Source organism: Lithobates pipiens, unplaced genomic scaffold (genome assembly GCF_037356315.1).
Source record: "Lithobates pipiens isolate NorthernLeopardFrog02 unplaced genomic scaffold, aLitPip1_a1.2 Scaffold_16, whole genome shotgun sequence".
Taxonomy (NCBI): Eukaryota; Metazoa; Chordata; class Amphibia; order Anura; family Ranidae; genus Lithobates; species Lithobates pipiens.
The window spans coordinates 303,275,854-303,288,641 of NW_027507748.1; the positions used below are offsets into that span (position 1 = coordinate 303,275,854).

General features: G+C 40.3%; 1 protein-coding gene across 2 annotated transcripts in view; it reads right to left on the reverse strand.

The window, feature by feature from the left end:
* The window catches only part of PHTF1 (putative homeodomain transcription factor 1), a 214,143-nt gene that overhangs the window by 57,483 nt on the left and 143,872 nt on the right, over window positions 1–12,788 (reverse strand). The window lies entirely within an intron of this gene.

The window sequence follows — 12,788 nt, forward strand, 5'->3', positions numbered from 1 at the left end:
GTTTGTTTTTCAAAAAAACATGCCCGATTCCACAAATTTGATTGCCACACGAAAATCGGCTGTTGCTGCAGCCCATTAATGGTGCAAATTCGTACGAAAATTCTTAGATACGATTTTCAAAAGAAAATTCTTTCGAAATTCGAACCGTGTATGGCCGGCATATGGAACACACCAGACAGGTAAGGAAGAAAGTTGTGAAGAAGTTTAAAGCAGGGTTAGGTTATAAAAAAGTATCCCAAGCTTTGAACATCTCACAGAGCACCGTTCAATCCATCATCTGAAAATGGAAAGAGTATGGCACAACTGCAAACCTACAAAAAAGAAAAAAGAAGAAAAGAAAAGGAGGGCGCACTGACCTAGTGCATTACCACTAATAAAACTTTATTCAATAAGACACAGCAAATAATATACTCACAAACGAGTATTGATAGAAGGCATAATCAATACAACAGGGTCAACTTTCTGAACATCGACAAGCCTGGACCTGATGTCAAGTAAATCAAGCAATACCCCAAAACAATGGCTAACGCGTTTCAGGGGAGAACCCCTTTCTTCAGAGCCATTGCCCGTCTATGCCTTCTATCAATACTCGTTTGTGAGTATATTATTTGCTGTGCCTTATTGAATAAAGTTTTATTATTGGTAATGCACTAGGTCGGTGCACCCTCCTTTTCTTTTTTGTTCCTTTTAGTATCTGAATACCCATTATTCTGAGGAGGGCTGCAAGTCGATAGACACTACCATTCGAAGCTGGCTACACCACATATTCAGGACCCTGACACCAGAGCGCAGGAGAAGCTTTTTGCTCTCTTTCCTTTACAACTGCAAACCTACCAAGCCTAAACTGAGAGGCCGGGCAAGGAGAGCATGAATCAGAGAAGCAGCCAAGAGGACAATGATAACTCTGGAGGAGCTCCAGAGATCCACAGCTCAAGAGGGAGAATCTGTCCACAGGACAATGATTAGTCGTGCACTCCAGAAATCTGGCCTTTATGCAAGAGTGGCAAAAAGAAAGCCATTGTTGAAAGAAAGCCAGAAGTCCCTTTTGTAGTTTGAAAAAGCCATGGGGGGACACAGCAAACATGTGGAAGAAGGTGCTCTGGTCAGATGAGACCAACATTTAACTTTTTGGCCTAAAAGCAAAATGCTATATGTGGCAGGAAACTAAGCCCTTGTACACGCGGTCCGACAATCCGACAACCAAATCCGTTGGATTTTGTCCAAAACTGTTGCATACACACAGTCAGACAAATTTGTCATAAATCCGATCGTACTTAATGTGATGATGTTATTTCGTTAGGACGGGACTATGTTCAGGCTAGTAGCCAATAGCTTTGGTCTAGGAATTTGATCTGAGCATGCCTGGCACTTTGTCCGATCGGAATTCTCTACACATGATCTGACAAAGTCTGTCATGCTGTCAGAAAATTTTATAGCCCAGCTGGAAAACTTGGTCCGACGGAAACAGTCCGATGGAGCACACTCACTGTCGGATTATCCGACAACACGGTCCTATCGGACATTGTCCATCCGAATATTCAACCGTGTGTACAAGGGCTAACACTGCAAATCACCCTGAGCACACCATCCCGACCGTTAAACATGGTGGTGGTGGCAGCATCACGTTGTGGGGATGCTTTTCTTCAGTAGGGACAGGGAAGATGATCAGAGTTGATGGGAAGATGGCTGGAGCCAAATACAGGGCAATCTTAGAAGAAAACCTAATAGAGTTTGCAAAAGACTTGAGATTGGGGCAGAGGTTCACCTTCCAGCAGGACAATGACCCCAAAAATATAGCCAGAGGTACAATGGAATGGTTTAGATCAAAGCATATTCATGAGTTAGAATGGCCCAGTCAAAGTCCAGACCTAAATCAAATTGAGAATCTGTGGCAAGATTTCAAAATTGCTGTTCACAGACGCTCTCCATCCAATCTGACAGAGCTTAAGCTATTTTGCAAAGAAGAATGGGCAAAAATGTCATTCTCTAGATGTGCAAAGCTGGTAGAGACATCCCCAAGAAGACTTGCAGCTGTAATTGCAGCAAAAGGTGGTTCTACAAAGTATTGACTCAAAAGGGGCTGAATACAAATGCATGCCACACTTTTCACATATTTGTAAACATTTTGAAAACCATTTATCATTTTCCTTCCATTTCACAATTATGTGCCACTTTATGTTGGTCTATGAAATAAAATCCCAATAAAATACATTTACATATTTGGTAGTAACATGACAAAATGTGGAAAATGTTAAGGGGTATGAATACTTTTTTTATGGCACTGTAAGAGCCCCCATTTGATTTCCTAATTGTTAGTGGAGTCAAACTGATGTTTGTTTTTGACCACATTGATGAGAAAATTAAGAGCAGGATGGAAAACTTTTCTCAAACCAAAGAAATTTGAACAGTGAACGTGATCTGTTCAGGAAATTACATTCACTTGAAAATTGAAATTGAAATTTTTTATTTTTTTGGAACTACAGTACGATTGTCATCGAATCTACTGAGAATTTTCATACAAATGTACAAACTATTGCCAGCTTAAACAGGTTTGAATCCGATTGGTATCTTTGAGGAACAATTTTGTATTGACACTCTGAAAGATTAGGTATTCTGTATTAGAGAAACAGAATAGAGCCTACAGTGGGTCTCTTTTCCTGCAAAGCAAAAGGAATTCTTCAATCACCGGCAAAAGGGACTGATATACTACAGCTATGCCTAGATGCATAGCCTTCACTGTATCTGACTTCTGGTTGCATGGGGGACCCCTTGGGGAGAGGGCAGGTAACTAAAGCTTATCATTTATTAACTGTGGTGGCTGTAATATTTAGCTTTTTTATTTTTATTTTCACCTGGGGATCCAGCCAGTAACACACTTACTGTCTGATGCCACGTACACACGACCGGACTTTTCGAGGGACTATGTCCGAGTGTCTTTCCGACTGACTTTTGGCTGAGTTCCGATGGACTTCCTGAATGAAAGGACTTGGCTCACACAATCACACCAAAGTCCGACAGATTCGAACGCAATGACGTACAACCGGGTTAGAATAAGCAAACAAGCAGGACAAAATTCTGGATAGCCGCACACTGGAAAAAGACTTGAAATCCCATATTTAATTGAAACAACGTGGGTCACATCAAAACAAAATAAAAAAATCCACAGCAAAAGGAATAACAGGGTACAGGAAACTGACGCGTTTCACACCGTAATCAGTGCTTACTGGCAGACTTTTGGCAGAGTTCCGACTGACTTTCCGAATGAACGGACTTGGCCACACACAATCACACCAAAGTCCGACAGATTTGAATGTGATGACGTACGACCGAACTAGAATAAGGAAGTTCACAGCCAGTAGCTAATAGCTGCCCTAGCGTCGTTTTTTGTCCATTGGACTAGCATACACACGAGTGGATTTCTTGGTCCGGCGAAGTTCTGGTGGAAAAATTTAAAACATGTTCTATTTCTAAAATCTGCCAGATTTTTGTCAAGCAAAGGTCCGATGGAGCCCACACCGATGGACTCGTTCTGTCGGACCTTTGCTGTCAAAAAGTCCGGTCGTGTGTACGGCATTAGGGTGTCTCCACTCTGGATGGAGGAGCAGCGAAGACACCATTGGACAGGAGCATGGTCTTCTACATATTTTTGTTTAAAAAAAATCGCAATAAGCGTTTATTGATTGGTTTGCACAAAAGTTATAGCGTCTACACAATAGGGGATCGTTTACGCCATTTTTATTAATATTTTTTTTTTTTTACTAGTAATGGCGACGATCAGTGATTTTTATCGTGACTGCGACATTTTGACGGACAGATCGGACACTTTTTTGGGACCATTCACATTTATACAATGATCAGTGCAATTAAAAATGCACTTTTGATTACTGTGCAAATGTGACTGGCAGCAAATGGGTTAACCAGGAGGGGGCGCTGCAGGGGTTAAGTGTGTCCTAGGGAGTGATTCTAATTGTAGGAGGGGATGGGCTATGTGTGATACGACACTGATCACTGCTCCCGATCACAGGGAGCTGTGATCAGTGTCAGTGTCACTAGGCAGAATGGGCAAATGCTTGTTTACATCAGCATTTCCCCACTTTTCCTCTCCGAGAGACAATCGCGGGTATCCCCGCAGACATCGAGTCTGCGGGACCCACAATCACACTCATGGAGCTAGCGGCAGGGTCTACGTGGCAGAAAATTTAAAGTGACGTACCTGTACACGCATTTGCCTGTCCGTGCCATTCTACTGACATAAATGTTGGCGCGGAGGTCGGCAAGCGGTTAAACAAAATAGCTTACAGTCCTGTTTACACCTTCCGTTTGCTTTGCTTCAAAAATTATACCCAATGTAGCTTTAGTGGTGCTTCAAAACCTCCATAGAATTGTATGGCAAAGCTCACTTGAAGCACCTGAAGTCTTTTACAGGCTTTTAGGTATGCAGGTAAGGGATATCAATACACACAGGGCATCTGCCAAGCTTCATTAATGCTTCAAAAAGGCATCGTTGAAGCATTACAGAAGCATCAAAAACACATCAAAAAAGCATGTTGAAGCGGTAGGCGCTTCAATATGTGTTAAAGTCGAAGCAAGTGTAAATGAGCCCTTACAGCAACAGTTCTTTTTCCATTTGGGACAAAGGTTTAACATAAATAAATAAAAGCTGACCATTGTAATCACCCCTGTCAGTGTGTGTATGTGAGTATGTAAATCCAACACTTTATATTACTGATATGTGCCTGCTGTGTCGTGTACTTGTATGAGAATACAGTATCCTGTTCTCTTTATTGCTTCCTTTGTGTGAAATCCCTGGTGTTCCTGCCAGTCCCTCTGCTTTCCATTTTTTTTAAACTGACCACACTAAGCAGGAAAACACAACGTGGTCAGTTCTCTAGCTACGCTGGGAACTCAACCTGCTCTCCTCCAATGATCAGACTTGTCCTGACACAGTCCCAGATGACTGACGGGAGGGAGGGGGCAGAGCTGAGCCCTTCCTGGGCCGAGGGGAAGTGACATCAGGAGCCCAGGCACTGAAGTAGGCAGACTACGAGGGACCCCCTAGCAACAGGAATTCAGAGGTGAGTTAAAAATGTTTGTTTTTTCCAAATATTTTTATTTTTTTAGGATGAGTTGATGAATTTTAATTTTTTTCTGTGCAACACCGCTTTATGTAGAGGAAGATATGCTTGTAGCCCAGCCCTGATTATAATGCATAGAGTGAAGGAGTCAGTGTAGCCACCTTAAGACCGCAAGTGTGTTATTTACAGGATTACCAGGTGAGTGAAAATAAAGGGAAAAAAAAACTGAAAAAAGAAAACGAATGAAGCCCCTCATCTAAAAGCTTTGGTTTTCGGGTGCTGATACGCTTTAAAAGCTATCCCAGGCAAAATACATTTTAAATCAATCAAGGAACTTATAAGACCACTAAGGAAAAACTGCACAGTGTGTCTTAAGACATGTTTTCCTCTAGCCCAATAAAAGTGCATGTCAAAGTAGGAACATGGATAACGATTGTTCTCACAGCTTAAACATACAGTTTGACATGTAGCACATTTATGTATAACTAATGTGTTTCTTAAAGACAACGGAAAACCCTGTCTGCCCTTCACCTCTCTCCCATTTCTCTATTTCTTTAGAAAAAAACAAAGGCATGACAGGTGAGCGGCAGGGATTCAGAGTTGCATGAACAAGGGCTAACTGGGCTAATTAGAAACTTCAGGCAGTCTGAAAAATCAATCAGTGAACTGCAAATCCAATCTAGGAAATTGCAACTGTGCAAGAGGCAGCAACTTAAATAAGTCAGAGCACCACTAAATCAATGTAGCAAATATTGCCATTGTGCGAGCTCCAGGCAAGGATAAAAATCTGTGAGTGGTTTGATAAAACTAGTCACAAGATATTTGTTTTTGCTTGAATAACTGTACTTTCAATACAGGCTGTCAACATGACAGCCATTCAGTCAGCATTTATAGGAATCCAGAATGGGTACAAGTATACAGTAAAAAAAAAATGCAGTGAAGTATATCTGTAAACCTAAAGCTAAACAAGTAAACAGCTAAATATGCAGATGAAGTACAAAAAAGATGAGATTTTCTGTTCATCCAGCCCTGAAATGTACACAGCACAGCCCTGTCCAGCAGGGGAGAGGCCCTAATCTTTTTTTTTTTTTTTCCTGCTGTTTACAGCACAACTTTGGGCAAAAAAGCTTTCCCATGCTGTGGGGCTGTGCCCGTGCTGCATGGGTTAACTGATTTTTTTTGTCCAGGGGCAACCAGAAAGATTATACTCACCCAATGCTCCACTCCACAGGCAAACGGCACTCCTTCATGATTCAGCAGTGGACTGTTCTCACATCCAGAGCAGGTCTATGGGCTTGATGATGCCAGAAACAGTCCAGCAAACAAGACTGCTAGGGGGGAAGGGGGGCAGGAGCCACATGCACTCTTCTTGTGCAGAGAGGATTGGAGGATTAGGTAAGTATATCTCCCTTCTCCAGTCCCCTAGGCACAGCCCTACTGCAAGGGAAAACTTTTTTTTGGCAGGAGTTGGGCTTTAACTTTTATTACAGGCCCAGGACCATGAAAGGAAAAGCAGATGTACAGTGCTAGTAAAACCATATCTATGGTCAAAATGTAAAATCATATAATTATTTCTACATTGCATTTCAATAAATCATAGCCTTCTCCTATTACTTTGAATGACCTTGATGTTTGGAAAACTTTGTGAAGATCCCCACACATTTACTTCCTTGAATTCTGTGACACATATTCATTTTGCCCTGTTGCCAGGTACTGCTGTGTCACACATTTCACAGAGCCTGACTTCTGAACTACAGAGGTGCTGAGAGGAGGAGTTTCAGGAGGCCAAGTCAGTACAGGAATCACTGCTTGCATACAGCAATCAAGACATTTAAAGTAAACAGCAGAGGAGAATCTGCAAAGAATGCAGGGGATCCAGAAAGTTGTGGAAAAAGATGGCCAGCAGACAGGCAGCCGTCGCAATAAGCTTCTATTGGATTGGTACTAATAACTATTGTTTGTATTGATATTACATGGCTGATATAATAAAATACAAGTGTATGCTGTGGCCATAGAACTCCTTTAAGTTTACCTGTAACACCTTGTGCTACTCATGGCAATTATCTGTGGTCATCTACAATACTATCACCTATTTTCTATTATAGAAATAATAAACCTTATTATTAAAACACGCTCCCATCAGTATGTTTCTTGCACTGTAGCACAACTGCACATACTGCTTTAAGTAGATGATTTTGCAATGCTCTTCTATGGAGTGTCTCCAGTACAGGGAGCAGCCTTCTTAACTAAAATTTTGATAAAACCTTCTGAGATGCTATATAGTGCCAAAAAGCTGCCAGCACTTCCCACACTTCCAAAATATGTGAAAATACAAAATAAGTGCAGCGCTATACCAAAAATTCGAAAACCAAATGTGCATATACAGAATATATCCAATATGCATATAAAAAGTGCAATATGCTGTAAATTTCCTGATACTATGCAAAATAGATAATTATATGCTATAAAACTAGCAATGAAGTGCAATATATATATATATATATATATATATATATATATATATATATATATAGCCTCATGTCACCGTCACCAGTCGTGTCCTCACCTTATAGGCTTAATAGCTACGCCTTTAGAGTAAAACCAATTCTCTGCTTGGCCTCTTAGATTTTCCTCCTTCTTATGGCTTATCCACTTATTCAGGCATCTCAAATCACAGGGTATACTTCATCCTTATTAATTTACTATTGGTCTCCACTCACATCACCCACATGCAAGGTAATAAAGCTTACAATAGCCTTCTTAACTAGGTCTGATTTGATCAGGCAGATTGACTGATGCAACAATGCAAGAGGAGGGGTCTGCTGCTGAGAGAGAACACCACAAGGTTGGCATAAAGGGGGAACAGTGTGGTGTGAAAAGAGTATGCTGGAGCTATCTGATGTTGTGCTGCCTAGAACAGTGCTAAATCAGAGACTGCTGCTACCATCATACTCTGTGTAATGGTACATGTAAGGGGACCTGGATCCCGAAAGTCCACACTGGGGATCAGTGTTTCACTTGTTGGACACAGCATGTGACTGTGATCATCAGTAGACCCCTGACCATCAGAAGAGGACCACTGGCTACTACTGCTGGGCACTAGCTTGCAAGGGAGGACCCTTTCACAAACCTTAATGAAAATGCCTGGAATTCAGAGAGTGCCTACTGTGGTGAAAGGCCTCTTGGCCACTGACTTATCTTATTTCCTGCTTCCCTGAAACAGTTTTACCCCAGTGAGGTTTCCTTAACTCCCCCTTTCTTTGGGAACAATCCAGTTTGGGTTACAAAAACTGTACTGGAGAACATTCATATCATTTGTAAGGAAGAAAAAGAGTGACTGTCTCAGCAGGATTGAAAGAGAGAGATCACAACAACTTCTATCCCTGTTTGATTTGAACTTGACCAGTGGTTCTCAACTTGCTAACAGGCCAGGTTTTCAAGATAACTGAAATACATCACAGGTGATATAATTTGCTGCTCAGTGATTGCAGTATTCTAGACTGCATCTCCCCAAGGTAATACTTAAAATCTGGCCTGTTAGTGGGTCCTAAGGACAGGAGTTGAGAACCACTGAACTTTACTGTTACTCAATCAGAGCATGTGTCTGGAGTCCCAGAAGAGGGTGCCCCCCGGGACTGATAAGAGATTAACATCATACAAGTTAATCTGTTGTTTGATGGAAACTGTTTTTCTTTCTCCAAGGACCCCAACTTTGCTGGCCATTTTTTTTCCATCAATCGCTGGCCAGTGAAGTTAAAACTGAGATTGTTATAATAAACTAGGACTTTTTTTTTAACTGTTGTTGGGTAAGTTCAGTTCTGTTAATTACATCAGAATACTGCTGGTGTTTGATAATATCCTTCAGAGAAATGTTATTGTCTTATTGATTGTCTGCATAAGTACACTTGCTAATCCTTCCTTCTTTTAGGCATCCTTAGCCTCATATATTCTTTAAAATACCTCAAGGTGTGTCAGTAAGTGCTGGTTGAGCGAAGTGTGTCATCTCCAGCTGTGCAGAAAAGTCACAAAACAGTTCAGTGGCTCCTTTGGTGGTTAATGCTACTGTTCCATTTTGATCTGATAGATACTGTAGGCTGTTCAATGTGTTTGTCATAACTGTTCAGTAACTGCAAAATTAGCTGTAGATTTAGGATTTAGTAGAGGGGTTGTGGAGATGATGACAGGGGAAGAGATGAGGAGAGTTCTGTGTTCTTTGCTAGTTGTATGAAATGAAGGAGACGCTGCTGACACCACGTGCATAGGATTCAGAGCTGTGATGCCATGTCAAACAAAAAGGGGCACAATATTTCTAGTACATCAACAGTTATTTTTTTTGTACTTGTGTCATTACTAAGGGGATAAAATATAGAGAAATATGCAAGCATTCAAGTATTCCAGGGATACTACTATATATATATATATATATATATATATATATATATATATATATATATATATACCCTGGCACAATTTATGAATTTATGATTTCTTGGCCACAAACATTTCTTTCACTCATGGTTAGTGTTTGCCTGAAGCCATTTATTATCAGTCAACTGTGTTTACTCCATTTAAATCATAATGGCAACAGAAACTACCCAAATGACCCTGATCAAAAGTTTAAAAGTATATTGCCACCTTTGACATCAATGACAACTTTTAGTCTTTTGTGGTATTTGTGGATGAGGCTCCTTATCTTGTCAGATTGTAAAGCTGTCCATTCCTCTTGGCAAAAAGCCTCCAGTTCCTGTAAATTCTTGGGCTGTCTTCCATGAACTGCACGTTTGAGATCTCCCCAGACTGGCTCAATGATACTGAGATCAGGAGGCTGAGATGGCCACTCAGGAACCATCACTTTATTCTGCTGTAGCGAATGACAGTCGATTTGGCCTTGTGTTTTGGATCATTGTCATGTTTGGAATGTCCAAGTACGTCCCATGCGCAGCTTCCTGGCTGATGAATGCAAATGTTTCTCCAGTATTTTTGACAACATACTGCATTCATCTTGCCATCAATTTTGACCAAATTTCCTGTGCCTTTGTAGCTCACACATCCCCAAAACATCGATCCACCTCCGTGTTTCACAGTAGGAAGGCCTTGTTTACACCTCTCTAAATGTAGCATTTCTGGATGTGGCCAAAAAGCTAAATTTTGGTCTCATCACTCCAAATGACTTTGTGCCAGAAGGTTTGAGGCTTGTCTCTGTGCTGTTTGGTGTATTATAAGTGGGATACTTTGTGGCATTTGCATAGTAATGGCTTTCTTCTGGCGACTCAACCATGCAGCCCATCTTTCTTCAAGTGCCTCCTTATTGTGCATCTTGAAAAAGCCACACCACGTTTATGGAGAGTCCTGTATTTCACCTGAAGTTATTTGTGGGGTTTTTTTTGCATCACAAGCAATTTTTCTGGCAGTTGTGGCTGAAATCTTAGTTGGTCTACCTGACCGTGGTTTGGTTTCAACAGAACCTCTCATTTTCCACTTCTTGATTAGAGTTTGAACACTGCTGATTGGCATTCTCAATTACTTTTTATATCCCTTTTCTGTTGTATACAGTTCAACCACCTTTTCCCGCAGATCATTTGACAATTCTTTTGCTTTCCCCATGACTCAGAATCCAGAAATATCAGTGTAGCACTGGATGAAAGATGCAAAGATTCCAGAATCTTGCCTGACTGCATACACATTGAAACTCCTAAGGTTTGACCTCATATTATATTATATGGTTTTGGTAAATCTGAAGGAAAAAATCAGCAGACACTCTGATTACACACACTAATTACAAGCAAATAAATCACAGGTGAGGATGATTACCTTTAATAGCCATTCAAACCCCTTTGTGTCAACTGGTGTGCATGTTATCAGGCCAAAATCACCAGGGTATGTAAACTTTTGATCAGGGTCATTTGGGTAGTTTTGTTGTCATTATGATTTAAAAAGAGTAAATACAGTTGATTGATAATAAATGGCTTCAGCCAAACACTAACCAGGAGTGAAATATATTTTTTTGTTATCATTCATATTCTCTGAAAAAATATTCTCTGAAAAGAAATCATAAATTCTGCCAGGGTATAAGAACACAACTATATATATATATATATATATAAATATGAATATAATAAAAAGAAAACCCTGTAAGACAATGGTGGCATAACGTGCTATTATGCATCATATACTAGCACATTATGAAATACCTTAGAATAAAGCCCTCCATCGTCGCACTGTCCCTGCAGTAGAAAACAGTACAGAACACAGCCACTTGCGATCATCCTCATAAACAGCATCCCTTTCAGTGAAGTCCAGGATAGCTAATGCATATGAATGGCTGAAAGGGTACAAGACCCAAGGACAACCGAACACTCCACTGGAACTGGAGTACTGCCTGCAAGAAGGTTCAGACAGTGGAGGGCTCATTATCTTGCTACAGACCACTTTCCCAGCTATCTGGGACATATTCGATTATGTGTATTTAAAAAATACATGAGTTCAGGATAACATGCATCGAAAAAAAAATTATAATGTAGTAAAGGAAAATACAGGGTCACATATGCACCAGTTTTCACTACTGGAAATCCAGCAAGTGACCTACTTTCACACTGCTTCTGAATCATATACTACAGCTGAGCAGTCAGGGGATGTAGGCTTCTTCTATTTCCCTACGTTAACTTAATTCTAACCACTTGCTCACTGGGCACTTAAACCCCCTTCCTAACCAGACCAATTTCAGCTTTCGGTGCGCTCACAACTTGAATTACTCAGCCATGCAACACTGTACCCATATGAAATTTTTGTCCTTTTTTCACACAAATAGAATAAAATTTGGTAAAAGAAATTCATTTTTATTAGTTTCTGTTATAAAATTTTGCAAATTAGTCAGTTTTCTTCATAAATTTTTGCCAAAATTTATACGGCTACACATCTTTGGTAAAAATTGGTCTTTGTGAAAGTTAGACCCCCTTTCACACTGAGGTGCTTTTCGGGCGCTTTCATGCTAAAAAAAAACACCTGAAAAGCTCACGAAAACCTATTTCCATTAAAATCAATAAATGCTTTCACACTGGGGCAGTGTGGTGAAAAAGCACCCCTCTTCATTGAAATGAATAGAAAGCTCTTCAAAAGCACCTGAAAAGCTCTTCAAAAGTGCTCAGTATTTTACTGGCAGTTTAGAAGCATCTCAGTGTGAAAGGGGCCTTATAGAGCTTACAAGCTATGGTGCCAATCATTGAAAATTGATCACGCCTGATGTACTGAGACAGCTTGTCTTATTTCTTAAGACACCAACAAGCCAGAAAAGTACAAATACCCCCAAATTACACCTTTTTGGAAAGTAGGCATTCCAAGGTATTTAGTAAGAGGCATGGTGAGTTTTTTGCAGTTGTATATTTTTCCCACAATTCTACGCAAAATTAAGATTTTTTTTTCACTCACCCAGCATATGCATACTACAAATTACACCCCAAAACACATTCTGCTACTCCTCCTGAGTATGGCGATACCACCTGTGTGAGACTATATTCTTTGAGGCATAATGAGTTGTTTGAATAGTCATTGGTTTCCACAAGTTTTTGGAAAACGTGAAAAGAAAATGAATACATTTTTATTTTTTTTTTAAACAAAGTTGTCCATTCATAAGATATTTCTAACACACAGCAAAAATGACAATCCAAAATATATTCTGCTACTCCTCCTGAGTATGGTGATACCACATGTGAGGCT